Source organism: Bombina bombina, chromosome 4, assembly GCF_027579735.1.
Source record: "Bombina bombina isolate aBomBom1 chromosome 4, aBomBom1.pri, whole genome shotgun sequence".
Taxonomy (NCBI): Eukaryota; Metazoa; Chordata; class Amphibia; order Anura; family Bombinatoridae; genus Bombina; species Bombina bombina.
Window position 1 is genome coordinate 214,787,659 of NC_069502.1, and position 24,902 is coordinate 214,812,560.

The 24,902-nt window shown below is 38.7% G+C and overlaps 1 long non-coding RNA gene across 1 annotated transcript in view; it reads left to right on the forward strand.

Moving 5' to 3' along the window:
- Window positions 1–4,804: 4,804 nt before the first annotated feature.
- LOC128655313 (uncharacterized) overlaps window positions 4,805–24,902 on the forward strand; it is a 33,940-nt gene continuing 13,842 nt past the window's right edge. The window contains exon 1 of the long non-coding RNA XR_008401756.1: window positions 4,805–4,959. This is a non-coding gene — a long non-coding RNA (uncharacterized LOC128655313). The remainder of the gene's footprint in view (window positions 4,960–24,902) is intronic.

Here is a 24,902-nt window from a genome sequence, read left to right on the forward strand (position 1 = left end):
CAATTATTCTGCAGGTACAAACAGCTGTCGTACTACCAGGCGTCACAGGTAACTCTGTTAGAGTGGTTGGTCTCCCTGCGTCAGAAGGTGATTAAGAAATCGCTAGTACAGGGGAAATTGGCAGCTTTATCGTTTTTCAGTAAATTCTTTCAGCTGAGGGATTGGACGGGGGACCTTTTTGGTGAGACAGTCGGTCCATGGTTGGGGCCACGGGGAATTGATAAGGAGGGACAATAGGGAACCCATCACTTTGTCTCGCCTTATCATGTTACTGCAGGCATTGGTCGACGTTTGCAGGGACTCATACGAGGCGTCGCTGTTTTGCGCAGCCTTTGCTTTGGCCTTTCACGGGGCCTTGCGGGTTGGGGAACTGGTTTTCCCATCGGGAAATGCGCCTCAGGCAGGGGTGCAGTGGCAGCATGTGATGTTAACAGAGGGGTCGGTGTTGTTATTCATTCCAAGATCGAAAACCGACCAGGAGGGGAAAGGTGTGTGGTTGCATCTCCCAAGTTGGGGGATTGCAGGGCATGCCCGGTTGTATTGCTGAATGAGTTCGTGGCGCACCGCCTGGTAGGTGGTGGCCCTTTCTTGATACATCAGAATGGGCTGGGGTTAACGAAATTTCAGTTCAGAAGGGTGCTAACAAAGGCGGCAGATAAGGCGGGGATGGATCCGAGACGCATAGTCCCACATTCATTTAGAGTGGGGGCGGCAACTTCGGCTACGGCCTTGGGTGGTCAACAGACAGGATCAAGGCTCTGCGGCGGTGGCGTTTGCCGCGCTATAAAACCTATGTGAGGCCTCTGGGGGACCCTTCCCAATGATACGGTAGGGGGATGGCCGTGGGGATAGGGTTTGTGGGGTCTTTGCTGGTTTGTTAACGTGTTACTGTGTCTTTACATTTAGGGACGGGGCCCCAAAAAAGATCTGGATAGTCGGCCACAGCTTTGTTCATTGGGCATCGATAAGGGCATTAGCAGTCCCGGATGGGAGCCGCCTCAGCTTTCACCCCTCCCGGGCATGGGTCAGGTGGCTAGGGCGCAGAGGGCTATGCTGGCATGAATTTCCAGGGCTTATCCAGGAGGCTCACCGGAGGTGGGGTCGTCCAGACATCGTGGTTCTACATCTAGGGGGCAACAACCTGGGGGCGTTGCCGACCCTTGAGTTGATCAATATCATGGGGGCGGATATTAGGTGGCTGCACGCCTGGGTGCCCAGGCTGAAGGTGGGGTGGTCCTGTGTCATTCCGAGATTACATTGGAGACACATGGCGAGTCACAAGGCAGCATTTGAGGTCCGCAAAAAGTTGAATAGGGATATAGGTAAGGTTGTTTTGGAATTAGGAGGTTTTGTTGTGAGGCACTCTGACATCTCGGCCGGGGATAAGAGTCTATACAGAAAGGACGGGGTACACTTAACTGAAGTAGGGCTAGATAGATTCATTGGTAATATAAAAAAGGCCTTAGGGGCAATAATATATAAAAAAAAAAGTTGTGTTTCCTGCAGTTAGTGTTGGCGGCAAGAATAGGGTAGAATTGTCTTCTTGTGGTGGGCGGTAGCATCCCAGGTGGCAGATAGAAAGCGGGGAGGAGTGACAGCCAATGCAGGGGGTGTGATGTACCCAGGCGCGTGCTTGGGGAAAAAGCCTCCTGGGTTGCAGAGGGCCTAACAGCTCGAGTATGTAACCTTCTATCTGGTACCGTGTTGTAGCCGTGCTCCACTTTGTCTCAGTTTGCCTGGGGGCTGCTTCCCGCTTCATATGGGTTATATAGGTTTAGGCATTGCCGCTCAACTGTTTAATTAAAGTTAAAAATAGTTATAGTAATTTAACGTACTTAGTTAAATGAAAAAGGATGTAAGGTAGCTGCCACACCCGCACGACATTGAACCTTTAACTCCCTTAATTGCTTTCTGTTCTTTAATCATAAGCAACAGAAATTCCATTTAAAGGTCTGATATAATTATTTTTTTAATATAAGCTGTTATACCTGTTTCCTGCCTCTAGATGTCACCTCTGTTACATCATTCACCTTTACTGAATTTTTATTATTCTTAAATTGTTATGGTAATTGCCTTTACTGTTTTTGATCTTTTTTATAATTTTATATTAATCCAATAAACATTTAGGATTACATGTAGAGTGGTATATAAGGTATTTAATTGACTGAGGTAATTATATACATTAATTCACTTGAAGTCAATAGGATTCTTGACGATTTTCAGAAGGAGCTTAAGGAGACCAAGTGGCAAATATTCAGCTGGGATGAGAAGGACTTTTAGAACATCCGAGTGAATCGTTGGTCAAAATGGAGGCGACCAGGAAGAGGTGGAGGCATGTGGAGGGGAGTGATACACGCTCCAAGTAATGCTACTACAGGTCATTCTCCATCCACCTTATCAGAGGATTTTTTAAGTTCCAGCACAGACAACGATACCGGCGGGTTAGGTTTTATTTCACAGGTAAGTTTGTATTTATTTTAACTAGGTAGACTAGTTAGTAAATAGTTATTTACTATTTACTAAGTACCTAGTTAAAATAAATACAAATTTAAAAGAAGCACAGAGTAAGGCACAGACCACCGTCAACAACGGAACAGCTCACGGAACAAACTATCTCAGCGAGGAAAGAAGAAAACCAACATCAAGATGTAAGGTATTTATCTCATATGCCTTAACCGCACTGCACCAAGATGAGTGTATTCTCCACTGATGCTGGTAATCTCTCCCCTAACGCTAACAATGTATTTGATGAGGACATGGATCCGTTGGAAACACAGGACTTTGATTTGCTGAATGCTTATGACATGCACTCCTACAAGAGGGTAAAGAATATTAGGGACAAGCTAGTAAAAGCAGACAGACGTGATACTGGGAGAGTTAACTATCTATCCACTCCAAAGAGAAGCTCTTATCCCTGTTGCCACTGTGCTCAATGCAATACAACGATTAAGGGACAACTACAGGACAGAATATTACGGGAAATAATTGTTTTATTCACTTGTGATACTATTTGGTATATTTGCTTAAATGCCATCTTTTGTCTTTTGGATACATATGTGAGGAGCTGCAGGACCCTCGGGCGTACATGCACTGCAATATGTAAGCAAAGAACTGTTTGATCATTTACTAGTGCTGGGCCCATCACTACTTATGAATATATAAAGTTATAGATATGTACAGATATATTTATAGTAATATATATTTAAAAATACAAATAATATTTTCTTCTATGTGAAGAGCATTGGAATGTAAAATATTTACAGTACATACACATTAAGAAAAACTCTACAAAATATTAACCATGGATAAAAAATATTTTTCATGATATACTTTAGGAAACTTATTTATATTTTTTTATAAATGTTTATTGCTTTCTATTCCTTAAAGGGACATTATACTCTCATTTTTTCTTTGCATAAATGTTTTGTAGATGATCTATTTATATTAGCCCATGACGTTTTTTTTTTTTTTTTTTTTTAAATGTATAGTTTTCCTTATTTTTAAATAACATTGTCTGATTTTCAGACTCCTAACCAAGCCCCAAAGTTTTATGAAAATACCGACAGCTACCTTCTCCAGCTTGCTCCTGTTTGTGTAAAGGGTCTTTTCATATGCAAAAGAAGGGGGGAGTGTCTTATTTCCCACTTGCAGTGGGCTTTCCAGCTACCTTTTGAACAGAGCTAATATCAGTATCTGTGCATCTTATTCTTTATAGTAGTGTCTATTTCATGCAGTTATATGAAAATGAGTATATACTGTCCCTTTAATCATAAGCAACAGGAATTCCATTTAAAGGTCCTATATAATTATTTTTTGAATACAAGCTGTTATATCTGTTAACTGCCACTTGATGTCACCTCTGTTACATCAATCGCCTTTACTGAATTTGAATTATTATTAAATTGTTATGGTAATTGCATTTACTGTTTTTTTCTTTTTTATAATTTTATAGTAATCCAATAAACGTTTATGATTACATGTAGAGTGGGATATAAGGTATTTAATTGACTCATGTAATTATATACATTAATTCACTTGAATTTGTTATTGTAATACGGATAGTTCAGCATTTTGCTTATATTCAGTTTTGTATACCACATTGCTTAAAGGGACATAATACTCAGATGCTAAATCACTTGAAACTGATGTAGTATAATTGTAAAAAAGTTACAGGAAAATATCACCTGAGCATCTCTATGTAAAAAAGGAAGATACTTTAGCTCACAATTTCCTCAGCTCACCAGAGTAATTGCTGTGTAAAAAGTTATACTTCTGCTGCTGCCCAGCTGCAGGTTAAAAAAAAAATAAAAAAAAATGAACAGCAGCCAATCAGCATCAACAGTGCTGAGGTCATGAACTCTTTTACTGTGATCTCATCAGATTTCAATTAACTCTCATGAGATTTCATAGTAATCTTCCTTACACTGAATATGGAAATAAGATGAGAGTGCACGAAAGCTCTCTCCTTCCGCTGTCCCGGGACAGACATACTGATTTGCCGCTTAGAAGTCATTTACAATGGGATGTGGCTACTGAGAAACTTCTAAAATATCTTTCTTTTTTACATAGAGGCGTTCAGGTGATATTTTCTAGTCAACTTTTTACAGCTGTACTGCATCACTTTCAAGTGTTTAAACATTTGGGTATTATGGCCCTTTAAGTTTTTTGATTGGCTACAGGGGTACATTTAATAGGGAGTGCTTTTACACATGAAGAAATTACTTTTCTTTGCTGATAAACATGTTGATTTGTTTAATATTAATTTATCTTTTAAACTTCCTCTTGTTTTTGGTGAGTTCTTCATCTGAGCTGCAGATCGTAACATGGTACCTTGATTTTTTTCTTGTCACTGGTGGATACCCGAAGTTGGGGAGATTCCAGAGACCTAAAGTTAACCTACCAGGTGGCTCTTAGGACCCAGCTGCTGTTTAGAGCACTATATATAGTGCTTTTATACATGTGAGTGGAATTTGTACATTTTCCATATTAAAGGGACAGTCAAGTAAAAAAAAAACTTTCATTATTTAAATAGGGCATTTAATTTTAAACAACTTTCCAAATTACTTTTATTACCAATTTTGCTTTGTTCTCTTGGTATTCTTAGTTGAAAGCTAAATCTAGGAGGTATATATGCTAATTTCTTAGACCTTGAAGGCTACCTCTAATCTGAAAGCATTTTGACAGTTTTTCAGAACTAGAGGGCGTTAGTTCATGTGTTTCATATAGATAACATTGAGCTCAGGCACGTGAAGCTCCTAAGAGCAAGCACTGATTCGCTAAAAATGCAAGTCTGTCAAAAGAACTAAAATAAGGGGGCAGTTTGCAAAGCCATAGATACAAGGTAATCACAGAAGTAAAAAGTATATTAGTATAACTTTGTTGGTTATGCGAAATTGGGGAATGGGTAATAAAGGGATTATCTACCTTTTTAAGCAACAAAAAAATTTGGTGTTTACTGTCCCTTTAACTTCAATATTACACTATGAGGTGCATCCAAAACATTTTTGTGGTCATTTTCTAGATTTGGTTGGTGTGCTCAGTCATTTTAGGAGTGGATGCCCATAATAATAAGAAAATGTGACTTCCTGATGTGAATTAGTTTAGACCGGCTCACTATACCTTTTATGAACTATTTAATAGTGGGTGTAGAGTTTGTATTGTTTCTGTAATAAGTTATTCTTGATGTTCGAGAGATGAGTGCCCCCAATGTCTGTTTAGTGATGTCGCAAACAGTTCTGTCACGAATAGTTCGCAGCGAACATAGCATGTTTGCGTTCGCAGCGGACGGCAAACATATGCGATGTTCGATCCACCCCCTATTCGTCATCATTGAGTAAACTTTGACCCTGTAGCTCACAGTCACAAGACACATTCCAGCCAATCAGCAGCAGACAATCCCTCCCAGACCCTCCCACCTCCTGGACAGCATCAATTTTAGATTCATTCGGAGCCTGCATTCTTAGGCCTAGATTTTGAGTTTGGCGGTAGATGGGCTGTTAACGCTCCGCGGGCTTTTTTCTGGCCGCACCATAAATTTAACTCTGGTATCGAGAGTTCAAACAAATGCTGAGTTAGGCTCCAAAAAAGGAGCGTAGAGCATTTTTACCGCAAATGCAACTCTCGATACCAGAGTTGCTTACGGACGCGGCCAGCCTCAAAAACGTGCTCGTGCACGATTCTCCCATAGGAAACAATGGGACTGTTTCCTATGGGGAAACACTTCCTACGTCTGCACCTAACACTCTAACATGTACCCCAAGTCTAAACACCCCTAACCTTACACTTATTAACCCCTAATCTGCCGCCCCCGCTATCGCTGACCCCTGCATATTTTTTTAACCCCTAATATGCCGCTCCGTAAACCGCCGCAACCTACGTTATCCCTATGTACCCCTAATCTGCTGCCCTTACATCGCCGACCCCTATATTATATTTATTAACCCCTAATCTGCCCCCCTCAACGTCGCCGACACCTGCCTACACTTATTAACCCCTAATCTGCCGAGCGGACCTGAGCGCTACTATAATAAAGTTATTAACCCCTAATCCGCCTCACTAACCCTATAATAAATAGTATTAACCCCCTAATCTGCCCTCCCTAACATCGCCGACACCTAACTTCAATTATTAACCCCTAATCTGACGACCGGAGCTCACCGCTATTCTAATAAATTGATTAACCCCTAAAGCTAAGTCTAACCCTAACACTAACACCCCCCTAACTTAAATATAATTTACATCTAACGAAATAAATTAACTCTTATTAAATAAATGATTCCTATTTAAAGCTAAATACTTACCTGTAAAATAAATCCTAATATAGCTACAATATAAATTATAATTATATTATAGCTATTTTAGGATTAATATTTATTTTACAGGCAACTTGGTATTTATTTTAACTAGATACAATAGCTATTAAATAGTTAAGAACTATTTAATAGTTACCTAGTTAAAATAATAACAAATTTACCTGTAAAATAAATCCTAACCTAAGATATAATTAAACCTAACACTACCCTATCAATAAAATAATTAAATAAACTACCTACAATTACCTACAATTAACCTAACACTACACTATCAATAAATTAATTAAACATAATTCCTACAAATAAATACAATTAAATAAACTAGCTAAAGTACAAAAAATAAAACAGAACTAAGTTACAAAAAATAAAAAAATATTTACAAACATAAGAAAAATATTACAACAATTTTAAACTAATTACACCTACTCTAAGCCCCCTAATAAAATAACAAAGACCCCCAAAATAAAAAATTCCCTACCCTATTCTAAATTAAAAAAGTTACAAGCTCTTTTACCTTACCAGCCCTGAACAGGGCCCTTTGCGGGGCATGCCCCAAGAATTTCAGCTCTTTTGCCTGTAAAAGAATAAATACAATACCCCCCCCAACATTACAACCCACCACCCACATACCCCTAATCTAACCCAAACCCCCCTTAAATAAACCTAACACTAAGCCCCTGAAGATCTTCCTACCTTGTCTTCACCATCCAGGTATCACCGATCCGTCCTGGCTCCAACATCTTCATCCAACCCAAGCGGGGGTTGGCGATCCATCATCCGGTGCTGAAGAGGTCCAGAAGAGGCTCCAAAGTCTTCCTCCTATCCGGCAAGAAGAGGACATCCGGACCGGCAAACATCTTCTCCAAGCGGCATCTTCGATCTTCTTCCATCCGGTGCGGAGCGGGTCCATCTTGAAGCAGGCAACGCGGATCCATCCTCTTCTTCCGTTGTCTCCCGACTAATGACGGTTCCTTTAAGGGACGTCATCCAAGATGGCGTCCCTCGAATTCCGATTGGCTGATAGGATTCTATCAGCCAATCGGAATTAAGGTAGGAATTTTCTGATTGGCTGATGGAATCAGCCAATCAGAATCAAGTTCAATCCGATTGGCTGATCCAATCAGCCAATCAGATTGAGCTCGCATTCTATTGGCTGTTCCGCTTGGAGAAGATGTTTGCCGGTCCGGATGTCCTCTTCTTGCCGGATAGGAGGAAGACTTTGGAGCCTCTTCTGGACCTCTTCAGCACCGGATGATGGATCGCCAACCCCCGCTTGGGTTGGATGAAGATGTTGGAGCCAGGACGGATCGGTGATACCTGGATGGTGAAGACAAGGTAGGAAGATCTTCAGGGGCTTAGTGTTAGGTTTATTTAAGGGGGGGTTGGGTTAGATTAGGGGTATGTGGGTGGTGGTTTGTAATGTTGGGGGGGGGTATTGTATTTATTCTTTTACAGGCAAAAGAGCTGAAATTCTTGGGGCATGCCCCGCAAAGGGCCCTGTTCAGGGCTGGTCAGGTAAAAGAGCTTGTAACTTTTTTAATTTAGAATAGGGTAGGGAATTTTTTATTTTGGGGGGCTTTGTTATTTTATTAGGGGGCTTAGAGTAGGTGTAATTAGTTTAAAATTGTTGTAATATTTTTCTAATGTTTGTAAATATTTTTTTATTTTTTGTAACTTAGTTCTTTTTTATTTTTTGTACTTTAGCTAGTTTATTTAATTGTATTTATTTGTAGGAATTGTGTTTAATTAATTTATTGATAGTGTAGTGTTAGGTTAATTGTAGGTAATTGTAGGTAGTTTATTTAATTATTTTATTGATAGGGTAGTGTTAGGTTTAATTATATCTTAGGTTAGGATTTATTTTACAGGTAAATTTGTTATTATTTTAACTAGGTAACTATTAAATAGTTCTTAACTATTTAATAGCTATTGTACCTAGTTAAAATAAATACCAAGTTGCCTGTAAAATAAATATTAATCCTAAAATAGCTATAATATATTTATAATTTATATTGTAGCTATATTAGGATTTATTTTACAGGTAAGTATTTAGCTTTAAATAGGAATAAGTTATTTAATAAGAGTTAATTTATTTCGTTAGATGTAAATTATATTTAAGTTAGGGGGGTGTTAGTGTTAGGGTTAGACTTAGCTTTAGGGGTTAATCAATTTATTAGAATAGCGGTGAGCTCCGGTCGTCAGATTAGGGGTTAATAATTGAAGTTAGGTGTCGGCGATGTTAGGGAGGGCAGATTAGGGGGTTAATACTATTTATTATAGGGTTAGTGAGGCGGGTTAGGGGTTAATAACTTTATTATAGTAGCGCTCAGGTCCGCTCGGCAGATTAGGGGTTAATAAGTGTAGGCAGGTGTCGGCGACGTTGAGGGGGGCAGATTAGGGGTTAATAAATATAATATAGGGGTCGGCGGTGTTAGGGGTAGCAGATTAGGGGTACATAGGGATAACGTAGGTGGCGGCGCTTTGCGGTCGGAAGATTAGGGGTTAATTATTTTAAGTAGCTGGCGGCGACGTTGTGGGGGGCAGGTTAGGGGTTAATAAATGTAATACAGGGGTCGGCGGGGTTAGGGGCAGCAGATTAGGGGTACATAAGTATAACGTAGGTGGCGGTCGGCAGATTAGGGGTTAAAAATTTTAATCGAGTGGCGGCGATGTGGGGGGGAGCTCGGTTTAGGGGTACATAGGTAGTTTATGGGTGTTAGTGTACTTTAGGGTACAGTAGTTAAGAGCTTTATGAACCGGCGTTAGCCAGAAAGCTCTTAACTCCTGCTATTTTCAGGCGGCTGGAGTTTTGTCGTTAGAGCTCTAACGCTCACTTCAGAAACGACTCTAAATACCGGCGTTAGAAAGATCCCATTGAAAAGATAGGATACGCAAATGGCGTAGGGGGATCTGCGGTATGGAAAAGTCGCGGCTGAAAAGTGAGCGTTAGACCCTTTAATCACTGACTCCAAATACCAGCGGGCGGCCAAAACCAGCGTTAGGAGCCTCTAACGCTGGTTTTGACGGCTACCGCCGAACTCCAAATCTAGGCCTTAGTGAGAGGAGGGACAGTGTAGCTGCTGCTGATTTAATAGGGAAATTGATAGCTAGGCTAGTGTATTCAGTGTCCACTACAGTCCTGAAGGACTCATCTGATCTCTGCTGTAAGGACAGCACCTCAAAAAGCCCTTTTTAGGGCTAGAACATCAGTCTGCTTTTTTTTTCCCTGTGTAATCTAATTGCAGCCTGCCTGCCAGCTCAGGCTCACAGCGTATACTGTGCCCACTTGCCCAGTGCCACCACTCATATCTGGTGTAACAGTAGTGTACATTTAAAAAAAAAAAAAAAAAAAAATTTAATTTGAAATAATAGCAGTCATTTTCCTTTACACGTGTGCGTTTGAGGTCCTGCCAGGGCACAGTGTGACACCAGTGCAAGTCATATCTGCTAAAACAGTAGTGTACATTTAAAAAAAAAAAAAAAAAACTTTTTTTAATTTGAAATAATAGCAGTCAGTTTCCTTCACACGTGTGCGTTTCAGGTCCTGCCAGGGCACAGTGTGACACCAGTGCAAGTCATATCTGCTAAAACAGTAGTGAACATACATTTAAAAAAAACAAAACCCTTTTTTATTGTGAAATGATAGCAGTCAGTTTCCCTCACACGTGTGCGCTCCAGGTCCTGCCAGGGCACAGTGTCACACCAGTGCAAGTCACATCTACTAAAACAGTAGTGTACATACATTAAAAAAAAAAAAAACAACCTTTTTTTACTGTCAAATAATAGTAGTCAGTTTCCCTCACACATGTGCGTTCCAGGTCCTGCCAGGGCACTGTGTCACACCAGTGCAAGTCATATCTGCTAAAACAGTAGTGTGTACATACATTTAAAAAAAAAAAAAAAAAAAACATTTTTTATTGTGAAATAATAGCAGTCAGTTTCCCTCACACGTGTGCGCTCCAGGTACTGCCAGGGCACAGTGTCACACCAGTGCAAGTCATATCTGCTAAAACAGTAGTGTACATTTAAAAAAAAAAAACCCTTACACTATCTGAACGATACAACATAATACCTGATGTTTTAAAGCACGTTATTCCAAACAATTTAGGAATGTTAGATGATTTATGCCCTTTATGGATTAAAACCAGGCTCTGCATCAACTATGTAATTTTCCATGGATCCCCCTCCGGCATACCACAGTCCAGGTGTTAGTCCCCTTGAAACAACTTTTCCATCACTTTTGTGGCCAGAAAGAGTCCCTGTGGGTTTTAAAATCTGCCTGCCTATTGAAGTCTATGGCGGTTCTCCCAGTTCGCCGGCTCTCGAACTTTTGTGGAAGTTCGCCATTCGCGAACGCAAAATTTTAGGTTAGCGACATCACTATGTCTGTTTTGACTAAGCTATTGCTTTGTAGCTGTTTCAATGTGGATGTCAATAAATGTATTAATAAAAGGAACTTAATTATTAACATTCATAGTAGCAGACTTTATAACTTTTCCTTATAGCAAGCATAGATTAAACACAATGGCCTAGATTATGAGTTTTGCTATGTGGTGCTAACAAGCAGTTTTCCCTCACCGCTCACTTACCTACAGCGCTGGTATTACGCGTTTTCAGAAACCCGTTGTTAAAAGACAAAAAGTGAGCGTTGAGCAAAATTTTGCTCATTGCCGCACTCCAATACCAGCAGTGAGCTGGTCATACGTGCTCGTGCACGATTTCCCCATAGGAATCAACGGGGAGAGCCGGCTGAAAAAAAGTCTAACATCTGCAAAAAAGCAGTGTAAAACTTCTTAACGCAGCCTCATTGATTCCTGTGGGGAAATACTTTTTATGTCTACACCTAACACCCTAACATGAACCCCGAGTCAAAACACCCCTAATCTTACACTTATTAACCCCTAATATGCCGCCCCGACATCGCCGACACCTACATTATAATTATTCACCCCTAATCTGTTGCTCCGGACACCGCCGCCACCTACATTATATGTATTAACCCCTAATCTGCTGCTCCAACATTGCCGATACCTACATACTATTTATTAACCCCTAATCTGCCACCCCCAATGTTGTTGCAACCTACCTACATTTATTAACCCTTTATCTGCCGCGCCTAACGTCGCCGCCACTATATTAAAGTTATTAACCCCTAAACCTAAGTCTAACCCTAACACCCCCTAACTTAAATATAATTAAAATAAATTTGAATATAATTACTATCATTAACTAAATTATTTCTATTTAAAACTAAATACTTACCTATAAAATAAACCCTAAGATAGATACAATATAACTAATAGTTACATTGTAGCTAGCTTAGGGTTTATTTTTATTTTACAGGCAAGATTGTATTTATTTTAACAAGGTAGACTAGTTATTAAATATTTATTAACTATTTAATAACTACCTAGCTAAAATAAATACAAAAGTACCTGTAAAATAAAACCTAAGTTACAATAACACCTAACACTACTCTATAATTAAATAAATTAACTAAATTAAATACAATTACCTACATTAAATTAAATTAGCTAAAGTACAAAAACAAACACTAAATTACAGAAAATAATAAACAAATTACAGATATTTAAACTAATTACACCTATTCTAATAGCCCTATTAATATAAAAAAGCCCCCCCAAAATAAAAAAAACCCTAGCCTAAACTACCAATAGCCCTTAAAAGGGCCTTTTGTGGGGCATTGCCCCAAAGTAATCAGCTCTTTTACCTGTAAAAAAAAATACAACCAACCCCCCAACAGTAAAACCCACCACCCACACAACCAACCCCCCCAAATAAAATACTATCTAAAAAAACCTAAGCTCCCCATTGCCCTGAAAAGGGCATTTGGATGGGTATTGCCCTTAAAAGGGCAGTTAGCACAATTGCAGCCCAAAGTCCCTAACCTAAAAATAAAACCCACCCAATACACCCTTAAAAAAAACCTAACACTAACCCCCTGAAGATCGACTTACCGGGAGAAGTCTTCATCCAAGCAGGGCCAAAGTCCTCAACAAAGCCGGGAGAAGTCTTCATCCAAGCCGGGCGAAGTGGTCCTCCAGACGGGCAGAAGTCTTCATCCAGACGGCATCTTCTATCTTCATCCATCTGACACGGAGCGGCTCCATCTTCAAGACATCAGACGAGGAGCATTCTCTTCATCCGTAGTCTTCTTACTGAATGAAGGTACCTTTAAGTGACGTCATCCAAGATGGTGTCACTTAGATTCTGATTGGCTAATAGAATTCTATCAGCCAATCAGAATTAAGGTAGAAAACATCCTATTGGCTGATGCAATCAGCCAATAGGATTAAAGTTCAATCCTATTGGCTGATCCAATCAGCCAATAGGATTGAGCTTGCATTCTATTGGCTGTTCCAATCAGCCAATAGAATGCAAGCTAAATCCTATTGGCTGATTGGATCAGTCAATAGGATTGAACTTCAATCCTTTTGGCTGATTGCATCAGTCAATAGGATTTTTTCTACCTTAATTCCGATTGGCTGATAGAATTCTATCAGCCAATCGGAATCTAAGGGACGCCATCTTGGATGATGTCACTTAAAGGTACCTTCATTCAGCTTTAGTCGTCAGATGAAGAGGATGCTCCGCGTCGGATGTCTTGAAGATGGACCTGCTCCGTGCCAGATGAAGATAGAAGATGCCGTCTGGATGAAGACTTCTGCCCGTCTGGAGGACCACTTTGCCCGGCTTGGATGAAGACTTCTCCCGGCTTCGTTGAGGACTTCGGCCCGGCTTGGATGAAGACCTCTCCCGGTAAGTCGATCTTCTGGGGGTTAGTGTGTTTTATTTTTAGGTTAGGGACTTTGGGCTGCAAAAGAGCTAACTGCCCTTTTAAGGGCAATGCCTATCCAAATGCCCTTGTCAGGGCAATGGGGAGCTTAGGTTTTTTTAGATAGTATTTTATTTGGGGTGTTGGTTGTGTGAGTGGTGGGTTTTACTGTTGGGGGATTGTTTGTAATTTTTTTTACAGGTAAAAGAGCTGATTACCTTGGGGCAATTCCCCGCAAAAGGCCCTTTTAAGGGTTATCGGTAGTTAGATTAGGAGTAATCAGTTTAAATATCTGTAATTTGTTTATTATTTTCTGTAATTTAGTGGGTTTTTTTTTTGTACATTAGCTAATTTAATTTAATTTAGGTAATTGTATTTAATTTAGTTAATTTATTTAATTATAGTGTAGTGTTAGGTGTTATTGTAACTTAGGTTAGGTTTTATTTTACAGGTACTTTTGTATTTATTTTAGCTAGATAGTTATTAAATAGTTAATAACTATTTAAAACTATTCTACCTAGTTAAAATAAATACAAACTTGCCTTTAAAATAAAAATAAATCCTAAACTAGCTACAATGTAACTATTAGTTATATTGTTGCTAGCTTAGGGTTTATTTTATAGGTAAGTATTTAGTTTTAAATAGGAATAATTTAGCTAATGATAGTAATATTTATTTAGATTTATTGTAATTATATTTGTTAGGGAGTGTTAGGGTTAGGGTTAGACTTAGGTTTATGGGTTAATAACTTTAATATAGTGGTGGCGACGTTGGAGGTGGCAGATTAGGGTTAATAAATGTAGGTTGCGGCGACATTTGGAGCAGCAGATTAGAGGTTAATAAATAGTATGTAGGTGTCGGCGATGTTGGGGCATCAGATTAGTGGTTAATACATATAATGTAGGTAGCGGCGGTGTCTGGAGCAGCAGATTAGGGGTTACATTTTTTATTATAGTATTTGCGATGCGGGAGGGCCTCGGTTTAGGGGTTAACAGGTAGTTTATGGGTGTTAGTGTACTTTTTAGCACTTTTGTTATGCTTTTTATGTTACGGCGTTGTACCATAAAACTCTTAACTACCGACTTTTAAATGCGTTTGGACTCTTGACGGGGTAGGGTGTACCGCTCACTTTTTTGGCCTCCTAGGACAGACTCGTAATATCAGCGCTATGGAAGTCCCATAGACAAAAGACTTTGCGAAGTTTACGTAAGTCGTTTTGCAGTAAGGCCAAAGAAGTGTGCGGTGACCGTAAACCTTCAAGACTCGTAATACCAGCGGTAGTAAAAAAGCAGGTCCTAACGCTGCTTTTTTACCCTAACGCACAACTCATAATCTAGGCGTATGTTTTCCTAGTTGCCTATATTGAATTATGGTTGCATCTTTAACAGGGTACATTTAATTTGTTTCTTTGATGGTTTTCACTTTTAAAAAATAACTTCTAATCAAACCCATTAATTATGGACTGTTTTTAATACATTGATATCTTAGAGCTGTGCTTGATAAATTTGTTAAAAAATGTAGCCCAATAATCTAGGAGTCAGGTATTTATCAGGTGTATGTATATATATATATATATATATATATATATATATATATATATATATATATATATATATATATATATATATATATATAAAATGATCCTTTTTACCTGTTGGTGAATAATTCCATTATGTTTGATATAAATGGCTGCTTTTTAATGATAAAAAAGCCACCTATACTGAAATTGTAATTACTGCAGTATTAGCTATAGAAACGCTATGCAACAATAGGCAGCAGAAAGTTCTGGACAATTTAAATAAATCACTTCTCATCTCAAATATATTTGAGCACAGAAATGGCAAGGTCTCTTGTCTCATATTGGAGTTGTATATCTATTTTGTTTTAGACAAGATTAAGATTGTTTGTGTGAAACATTGTCTGTAATTTGAGTCTTTGGACTGAATAAAGAAGCTAATATGGAAGTGCTGCATTGTGGATCTCATGTTGCATAATTAAGCAGGACATAAAATCCAATCTCAAATGTACAAAATGTAAAAATGAATATAGAATTTATATGCATAAATAAACCTGAATCCCCACATAACTTCAGTTTTAAAAAAAAGTTAATGAACTAAACTTTTCCACATTTTGGAAATATTTGTTCACAGTAAACAACTACTCTGTATCCGTGAAACAAGGAAATTGAGAAGCACACGATAATTGCTGGTTCAAACATTTAGTGGACAGGATATCCAGACATAACACTAATCACAATTGTCAAAGGGACGTTGTCCCCGGAAAATAACAAAAAAAAATAATAATAAAGAAGCAAGTGAAACAGACGGCTAACGCGTTTCGACGTGAGCCTTACTCATAGCCTCAGTAAAAAACAAACAAACTAACATGAATTAAAAAACTATGCTCCATACGCGGTTGGTTGTCGGGATACACACCTTTTACATCTGAACAACCAATCCGCTACATCTGAAGCACACGCCCCCTCTAGATGCACCAATTGCGGTAAGAGCGAGAAGTGGAATAAACAAATGAATAAATAAATAAACTGTCACCTGGTTCCAGCAACTCTTAGGTGTCCCTCCGCTGAGTACTCCAAACACCAACAATTAAGTGTACAAATTCAAGCAGAAAAGCTCCAGCCTGACTCATGTATAAATATATAAATATATATATGGAGCAGTAAATGCTGCTTGCCACAGTGACAGAAGCCAAAGGGGAGAGTGATCATACAGAAAGCTGGAATCACCGCAGGGAGAGTGGGCGGAGTCTTTACCAGCCCTACCTAGTAACCATCACGGGTAAAGGAGTGAGCGCTAGAATCAGTTAATCGCCGTCAGTGGTACACAAAATTACAACGTACCATAATAGCTGACAACGTAACCACACGCTCCTCTACTTAATTCCCAACATGGCTAAGTGGAAATGAGAGAAAGAGACTGAGTTCAGACACAAATGATTGCAAAGCACCTCAACCATATAAAACACATATAAAGAGAACTACATAGCACGATCAACAGAACCAATATAACTAACTTCAACTAAATAGTTCAGCATAATTGATAAGGATAATAGAAACTCCGCTCACACAACAGGGGAGACAGTGAGAATCTACTGAATATTGTATATTGGCAAATAGCCATTCATCATACACAGACCTCACACCAATCCTCAATCCAAAAAATCCTTAATGCAAAATCCAATCAAGAGCAAAATAGATAAATACATACATAAATAAACAATAAAATAATGAAATAAAATGAAATAAAATAAGATAAGATGGGATAAAGCTAGGCAAACCTCAGAAAGACAGGAAAAACAGGAAAAATAAGACAAGATTATTTGGCACACTATCATTACTGTCTCAAAAAACTTTTGAATAATGAAGCAAAAATAGGAGTCACGTGTCAATTTCCTGGATATCACATTGGAGGGAATACAGGGTCAGAAAATCAATACAGAGGTTTTCCGGAAGCCCATAGCAGGGAACTCACTCCTCCACGCATCTAGTTGTCACCCCAAAAGCGTGTTTAGAGGTGTAGCCAAGAGCCAATTCATCTGCCTGAAGAGAAACTGTACATCTCAATTGGTGTACGAGAGGCAGGCGGATGAGTTGGCTTCTAGACTCAAAGATAGAGGCTATGACACACAGACAATTGTGAAAGCCAGGGATGTAGTGAGCACGATTCCAAGGGAAAGACTACTGACCTTGAGTAAAATTAAAACTAAAAAGGGGGAGCCTGATAAAATTGATGAGTCCAGTGCCAGGGTTACTTTTGTTACTGAGTATTCCAGACAGTATAATGAAATTTGTCAGATAGAAGGAAAACATTTTAACCTACTGTCAGCAGATGATGGCCTGACTAATGTAGTTGAGCGGGGGATTAGGTTTGCCTATAGAAAAAATAGGACAATTGGAAAACTAGTGGCCCCCACGAAAATCAGGTCTGAAAACCCTAGCACATCATCCTGGTTGACCTGTACAGGGGTATTTAAATGTCACCACCACACATGTGTGGCATGTGAGAAGGTCATTGTAGGTGATAGTTTTAGTTCCACAGTAACGGGCAATAGGTTTTGTATAAAATTTTGCCTAAACTGCAGACAAACGTTCATAATCTACCTGATTACTTGCAGTCTGTGCTCACTTCAATACATGGGACTCTCAACGAGGGAGGCCAGAACACACATTAAGGAACACATGTCTGATATCAGAATAGGCATCAAGACCACTCCCCTGGTTAGACATTTTGTTGAGATGCACCAGAAGTCACTGGGGTCTTTCTCGTGGACCATTATTGATAAGGTCCCAATAAAGAAGGGACAAGTTCTCAAACTAGGTGAGAGAGAGGCCTTCTGGATATTCAAATTGAGAATGTGGATTCTAGAAGACCTCAATTTGGAGTTTGACCTGATAAACTTTTGGCCTAATTAATTTTTGGTTATTTTTAATAAAAAAATTTGTCATTATCTGTCTTTTTTCTTGTGTCACCTTTGAGTATGCTGGTCCACCTGGGTATTGCGTATTGCTTATTGTTTAAGGTCTTTTGATACCCTATGGGGCCTTCTTTGTTGACTATTGGTGATTTTTGCTGATTTTTTTTATTTTTGTATTGGTATTTTTGCACTTTTGCTTTCTTGTTGATTTTTGGAAGTTTGCTGATTATTGATGATTTTTTGCTTTCTGCTATTTTTGCTATTTTTGCTTCTTTATTCGAAAGTTTTTTGAGACACTAATGATAGTGTGCCAAAGAATCTTGTCTTATTTTTCCTGTATTTCCTGTCTTTCTGAGGTTTGCCTAGCTTTATCCCATCTTATCTTTTCTTATTTTATTTCATTTTATTTCATTATTTTATTGTTTATTTATGTATGTATTTATCTATTTTGCTCTTGATTGGATTTTGCATTAAGGATTTTTTGGATTGAGGATTGGTGTGAGGTCTGTGTATGATAATTGGCTATTTGCCAATATACAATTTTCAGTAGATTCTCACTGTCTCCCCTGTTGTGTGAGCAGAGTTCTATTATCCTTCTCAATTATGCTGGACTATTTAGTTGAAGTTAGTTATATTGGTTCTGTTGATCGTGCTATGTAGTTCTCTTTATATGTGTTTTATATGGTTGAGGTGCTTTGCAATCATTTGTGTCTGAACTCAGTCTCTTTCTCTCATTTCCACTTAGCCATGTTGGGAATTAAGTAGAGGAGCGTGTGGTTACGTTGTCAGCTATTATGGTACGTTGTAATTTTGTGTACCACTGACGGCGATTAACTGATTCTAGCGCTCACTCCTTTACCCGTGATGGTTACTAGGTAGGGCTGGTGAAGACTCCGCCCACTCTCCCTGCGGTGATTCCAGCTTTCTGTATGATCACTCTCCCCTTTGGCTTCCGTCACTGACGCGAGAAGCATTTACTGCTCCATATATATATTTATATATTTATACATGAGTCAGGCTGGAGCTTTTCTGCTTGAATTTGTACACTTAAATGTTGGTGTTTGGAGTACTCAGCGGAGGGATGCCTAAGAGTTGCTGGAACCAGGTGACAGTTTATTTATTTATTCATTTGTTTATTACACTTCTCGCTCTTACCGCAATTGGTGCATCTAGAGGGGGCGTGTGCTTCAGATGTAGCGGATTGGTTGTTCAGATGTAAAAGGTCTGTATCCCAACAACCAACTGCGTAGGGAGCGTAGGTTTTAAATTCATGTTAGTTTGATTTGTTTTTTACTGAGGCTATGAGTAAGGCTCACGCCGAAACGCGTTAGCCGTCTGTTTCACTTGCTCCTTTATTATTTTTTTTTGTTATTTTTTTATATTCTCTGTATTAATCCGGGGACAATGTCCCTTTGACAATTGTGATTAGCGTTATGTCTGGATATCCTGTCCATTAAATGTTTGAACCAGCAATTATCGTGTGCTTCTCAATTTCCTTTTTTCACGTTTACCTACATTCTGGGCCGGAGTGAGCACGGATAGTTTTGCTGTGGGCTGTGTGGTTTGGCAATTAGAGCTGTCAAATGCCTGCGGGACTGGAGACTGAGGATCGCCTTTGTATGTTAGTTTATCTTTTCACGCTGCCGGAACCTGCAACCCTGGTGTGAAACACTGAAACCGCCGGAGTCTGCGTGGAGGAGGTATGTGTGTGGTCACTATAAGGCCTTCAGGTTACCATTGACTCTTTGGAACTGCTATACATATTACATTTATTTGTTTGTAACAATTAGGTCTGTGTTCCCTGCAACTTCCATTTTACAAGAGGAAAGAGGAACCCCTGCATGGTATTATGGTTTGGCATTTGTAATACAGGAGTACTGTCAAGTGTTTGGAGTAATATCAGGATATATGTGTGAACTTTTGATCAGCTATATCAACATACTCATCTTTGTTATTGTACAAATCCTGAGCTCTGTTCACACCCACCTTTTGAGTTTACTCTTTTTGGTGCTGTACTCTGTATCCGTGTCACTTACTATAACTATTCTGCCTTGTCTAAATGTTGCAACATTGGAGCACTCTCTCTATAAATTAAATTTGGAAATAGAGTACACTATAAAAAGAAAACATTTTTGGAACAGCAGAAAACTACAACAGTGGGTGTAAGGATCTCCTCTTCACAAAATATTTTACAAAAGGAAATTAAAAAAAATTATATAAAGACCCAATGGTTCAAGAGTTATTTTTAATTAGTGGATTTGATGACCAGCTAAATATTTTTCAAATACTTTGATCATATTTTCTTTGCTAAAACATCATATTGACGTCACATCATAGAGTGTATTAATAAATCTGTCCAGTAGATGGCAGCAAAGAGGAACCTGTGTCAGCCACACAGAACAAAAAAAAAACAAAAAAACAAACAAACAAAATAATTAGTTACATTTACAGTTAGGGTAGATTAACTATATTATCTTGTAAAACTATAGTTGGAAGATACCATAGGCATTTCAAACTTCAGGAACTAAGTCCCATCATCTCACATCGCTGTTGCACTAAAATAGCTCTGAATAAAAACTTGAGCTGCAAGTTCTTAGTTAAGAAAAACACGCCTAGATTCCGAGTTTTGTCAGTAATGGTGTGCGGTGCTAACGAGCAGTTTTCCCTCACCACTCACCTATAGACAACGCTGGTATTACAGGTTTTTAGAAACACAGCGTTAGTCGCAGAAAAGTGAGCGAAGAGCAAAATTTAGCTTCACATCTCACCTCAATACCAGCGCTGCTTACGATAGAGGTAAGCTGGCAAAACGTGCTCATGCATGATTTCCCCATAGGAATCAATGGGGGAGAGCCGGTTGAAAAAAAACCTAACACCTGCAAAAAAGCAGCGTAAAGCTCCTAACGCAACCCCATTGATTCCTATGGGGAAATACTTTTTATGTCTACACCTAACACCCTAACATGAACACTTATTAACCCCTAATCTGCCGCCCTCGACATCGTCGGCACCTGCATTATATTATTAACCCCTAATCTGCCACTCCGGACACCGCCGCAACCTACATTATACTTATTAACCCCTAATCTGATGCCCCCAACATCGCCGACATCTACATTATATTTATTAACCCCTAATCTGCCGCCCCCAACGTCGCCGCCACTATATTAAAGTTATTAACCCCTAAATCTAAGTCTAACCCTAACCCTAACATCCCTTAACTTAAATATAATTTAAATAAATCTAAATAAAATTACAACAATTAACTAAATTATTCCTATTTAAAACTAAATATTTACCTATAAAATAAACCCTAAGATAGCTACAATATAACTAATAGTTACATTGTAGCTAGTTTAGGATTTATTTTTATGTTTAAGGCAACTTTGTCTTTATTTTAACTAGGTAGAATAGTTATTAAATAGTTATTAACTATTTAATAGCTACCTAGTTAAAATAAAGACAAATTTACATGTAAAATAAAACCTAACCTAAGTTACAATTACATCTAACACTACACTATAATTAAATGAATTCCCTAAATTAACTACAATTAAATACAATTATCTAAAGTATGAAAAAAACCCACTAAATTACAGAAAATAATAAAATAATTACAAGTTTTTTTAAACTAATTACACCTAATCTAATCCCCCTAATAAAATAAAAAAAGCCCCCCAAAATAATAAAAAGCCCTACCCTATACTAAATTAAAAATAGCCCTTAACAGGGCCTTTTGTGGGGCATTGCCCCAAAGTAATCAGCTATTTTACCTGTAAAAAAAGTATAATACCCCCCAACATTAAAACCCACCACCCACACACCCAACCCGACTCTAAAACCCACCCAATACCCCCTTAATAAAACCTAACACTAACCCCTTGAAGATCACCCTACCTTGAGAAGTCTTCACCCAACCGGGCCAAAGTCCTCATTGAAGCCGGGTGAAGTGGTCCTCCAGACGGGCAGAAGTCTTCATCCAAGCTGGGAAGAAGAGTTCCTCCAGACAGGCAGAAGTATTCATCCAGGAGGCATCTTCTATCTTCATCCATCCGGCGCGAAGCGGCTCCATCTTCAAGACATCCGACGTGGAGCATCCACGACGTCCATCTGAAGAATAAAGGTTCCTTTAAATGACATCATCCAAGATGGCATCCCTTCAATTTCGATTGGCTGATAGAATTCTATCAGCCAATCAGAATTAAGGTAGAAAAAACCCTATTGGCTGAAGCAATCAGTCAATAGGATTGAGCTTGCATTCTATTGACTGATCCAATCAGCCAATAGAATGCCAGCTCAATCCTATTGGCTGATTAGATCAGCCAATAGGATTTTTTCTACCTTAATTCCGATTGGCTGATTGAATTCTATCAGCCAATCGGAATTGAAGGGACGCCATTTCTTTCCTCTATAGACATCAATGGGCAGAGAGTGTTAAAACCTAACACCTGAAGGGCAGAATGAAAAATCTCTGTAACACAACCCTATTGATGTCTATAGGGAAAAAAAAAAGTTACGTTTAAACATAACACCATAACATAAACCCCCAGGGGAATATCTATCAATGTGCGAGCGGACATTGTAGCGTATCATGTCCACTGCACACCGGACATGATAGCGGACATGGTAGTGTATCATGTCCACTGCACATTGGCTGATTGGAACAGCCAATAGAATGTGAGCTCAATCCTATTGGCTGATTGGATCAACCAATAGGATTGAAGCTCAATCCAATTGGCTGATTGCATCAGCCAATAGGATTTTTTCACCTTTAATTCCGATTGGCTGATAGAATTCAGAATTCAAGGGACGCCATCTTGGATGACGTCATATGAACCTTTATTCGTCGTTAGCCTTGGAAAGAAGAGGATGCTCCGCGCCGGATGTTTTGAAGATGGAGCCGCTCTGTGTCTGAAGGATGAAGATAGAAGATGCCGTCTGGATGAAGTCTTCTGCCCGTCTGGAGGACCACTTCTGCTGGCTTGGATGAAGACTTCTCCCTGCTTCATTGAGGACTTCTTGCCGCTTGGATGAAGACTTTTTAAGGCTTTATGGGGGGGGGGGGGGTTAGTTTTAGGTTTTGGCAGTTGAAAAAAAGAGATAAATGCCCTTTTAAGGGCAATGCCCATCCAAATGCCCTTTTCAGGGCAATGGGGAGCTTAGCTTTTTTTTAGTTAGGATTTTATTTGGGGGGTTGGTTGTGTGGGTGGTGGGTTTTACTGTTGGGGGTTTTTTTGTAAATTTTTTTTACAGTTAAAAGAGCTATTGGTAGTTTAGTTTAGGCTAGGGTTTTTTTTATTTTGGGGGGCTTTTTTATTTAGATAGGGCTATTAGATTAGGTGTAATTAGTTTAAATATCTGATAATTTCTTTTTTTATTTTGTGTAATTTAGTGGGGGTTTTTGTAATTTAGGTAACTGTATTTAATTTAGGTAATTTATTTAATTGTAGTGTAAGGTTAGGTGTTAGTGTGAGACAGGTTAGGTTTTATTTTACAGGTAAATTTGTATTTATTTTAGCTATGTAGTTAGTAAATAGTTAATAACTATTTAGTAACTATTCTACCTAGTTAAAATAAATACAAACTTAGCTGTAAAATAAAAATAAATCCTAAGATAGCTACAATGTAGCTATTAGTTATATTGTAGCAAGCTTAGGGTTTATTTTATAAGTAAGTATTTAGTTTTAAATAGGAATAATTTAGGTAATGATGGTAGGTTTTATTTAGATTTATTTTAATGATATTAAAGTTAGGGGGTGTTAGGGTTAGACTTAGGTTTAGGGGTTAATACATTTAGTATAGTGGCGTCGACGTTGGGGGTAGCAGCTTAGGGGTTAATTAATGTAGGTAGGTGGTGGCGAGGTTAGGGGCAGCAGATTAGGGGTTAATAATATTTAATTAGTGTTTGTGATGTGGAAGTGCGGCGGTTTAGGGGTTAATATGTTTATTATAGTTGCGGCAATGTCAGGAGCGGCAGATTAGGGGTTAATTAATTTATTTCAGTGTTTGCGATGCGGGAGGGCCTCAGTTTAGGGGTTAATAGGTAGTTTATGGGTGTTAGTGTACTTTTTAACACTTTAGTTATGAGTTTTATGTTACAGCTTTGTAGCGTAAAACTCATAACTACTGACTTTAGATTGCGTTACGAATCTTGCGGGATAGGCTGTACCGCTCACTTTTTGGCCTCATAGAAAAAGCTTGTAATATCGGCGCTATGGAAGTCCCAATTGAAAAAAGACTTTACGCAAATTGAGTAAGTTAATTTGCATTACGGCCATAAAAGTTTGCGTTATAGCTTTTTGGACAAGACTCGTAATAGCAGCGATAGTGAAAAAGCAGCGTTATAGCCCATAATGCTGCTTTTTCACTCATAACGCAAAACTCATAATCTAGCTATTAGTTATTTAAATAGTTATTTGCGTTGTGGGTTTTTGCGGTTTAAAGAGTTAATAAGTTATATAGATTTATTGAGATGTAAGGGTTTTGTGGTTTAGGGGTTAATAGGGTAAATAGGTTTATTGCGATGTTGGGGTTTTGCGGTTTAGGGGTTAATAGGGTAAATAGGTTTATTGCGATAATAGGCATTTTGTGGTTTAGGAGTTAATATTTTGTGTAGGATATTTTTTTGTACTTGATACAAGCGTTTTTTGTTTTTTTTAATACTTGATGCGGGCGGTTATTTATCTATTTTTTAATACTTGATGCAGGCGTTTTTAAAAAAAAATACTTTAATGTGGGCAATTAGGTGTTGCTTTTGTAATGCTCCGTTTGCCTTCGCTGCATCCACCAGGCAGGGTGCATCCGAAAATGGCAGGATAGTGAAAGAATCCACAATGCCATTTTCGCTGCATCCAGGTGAA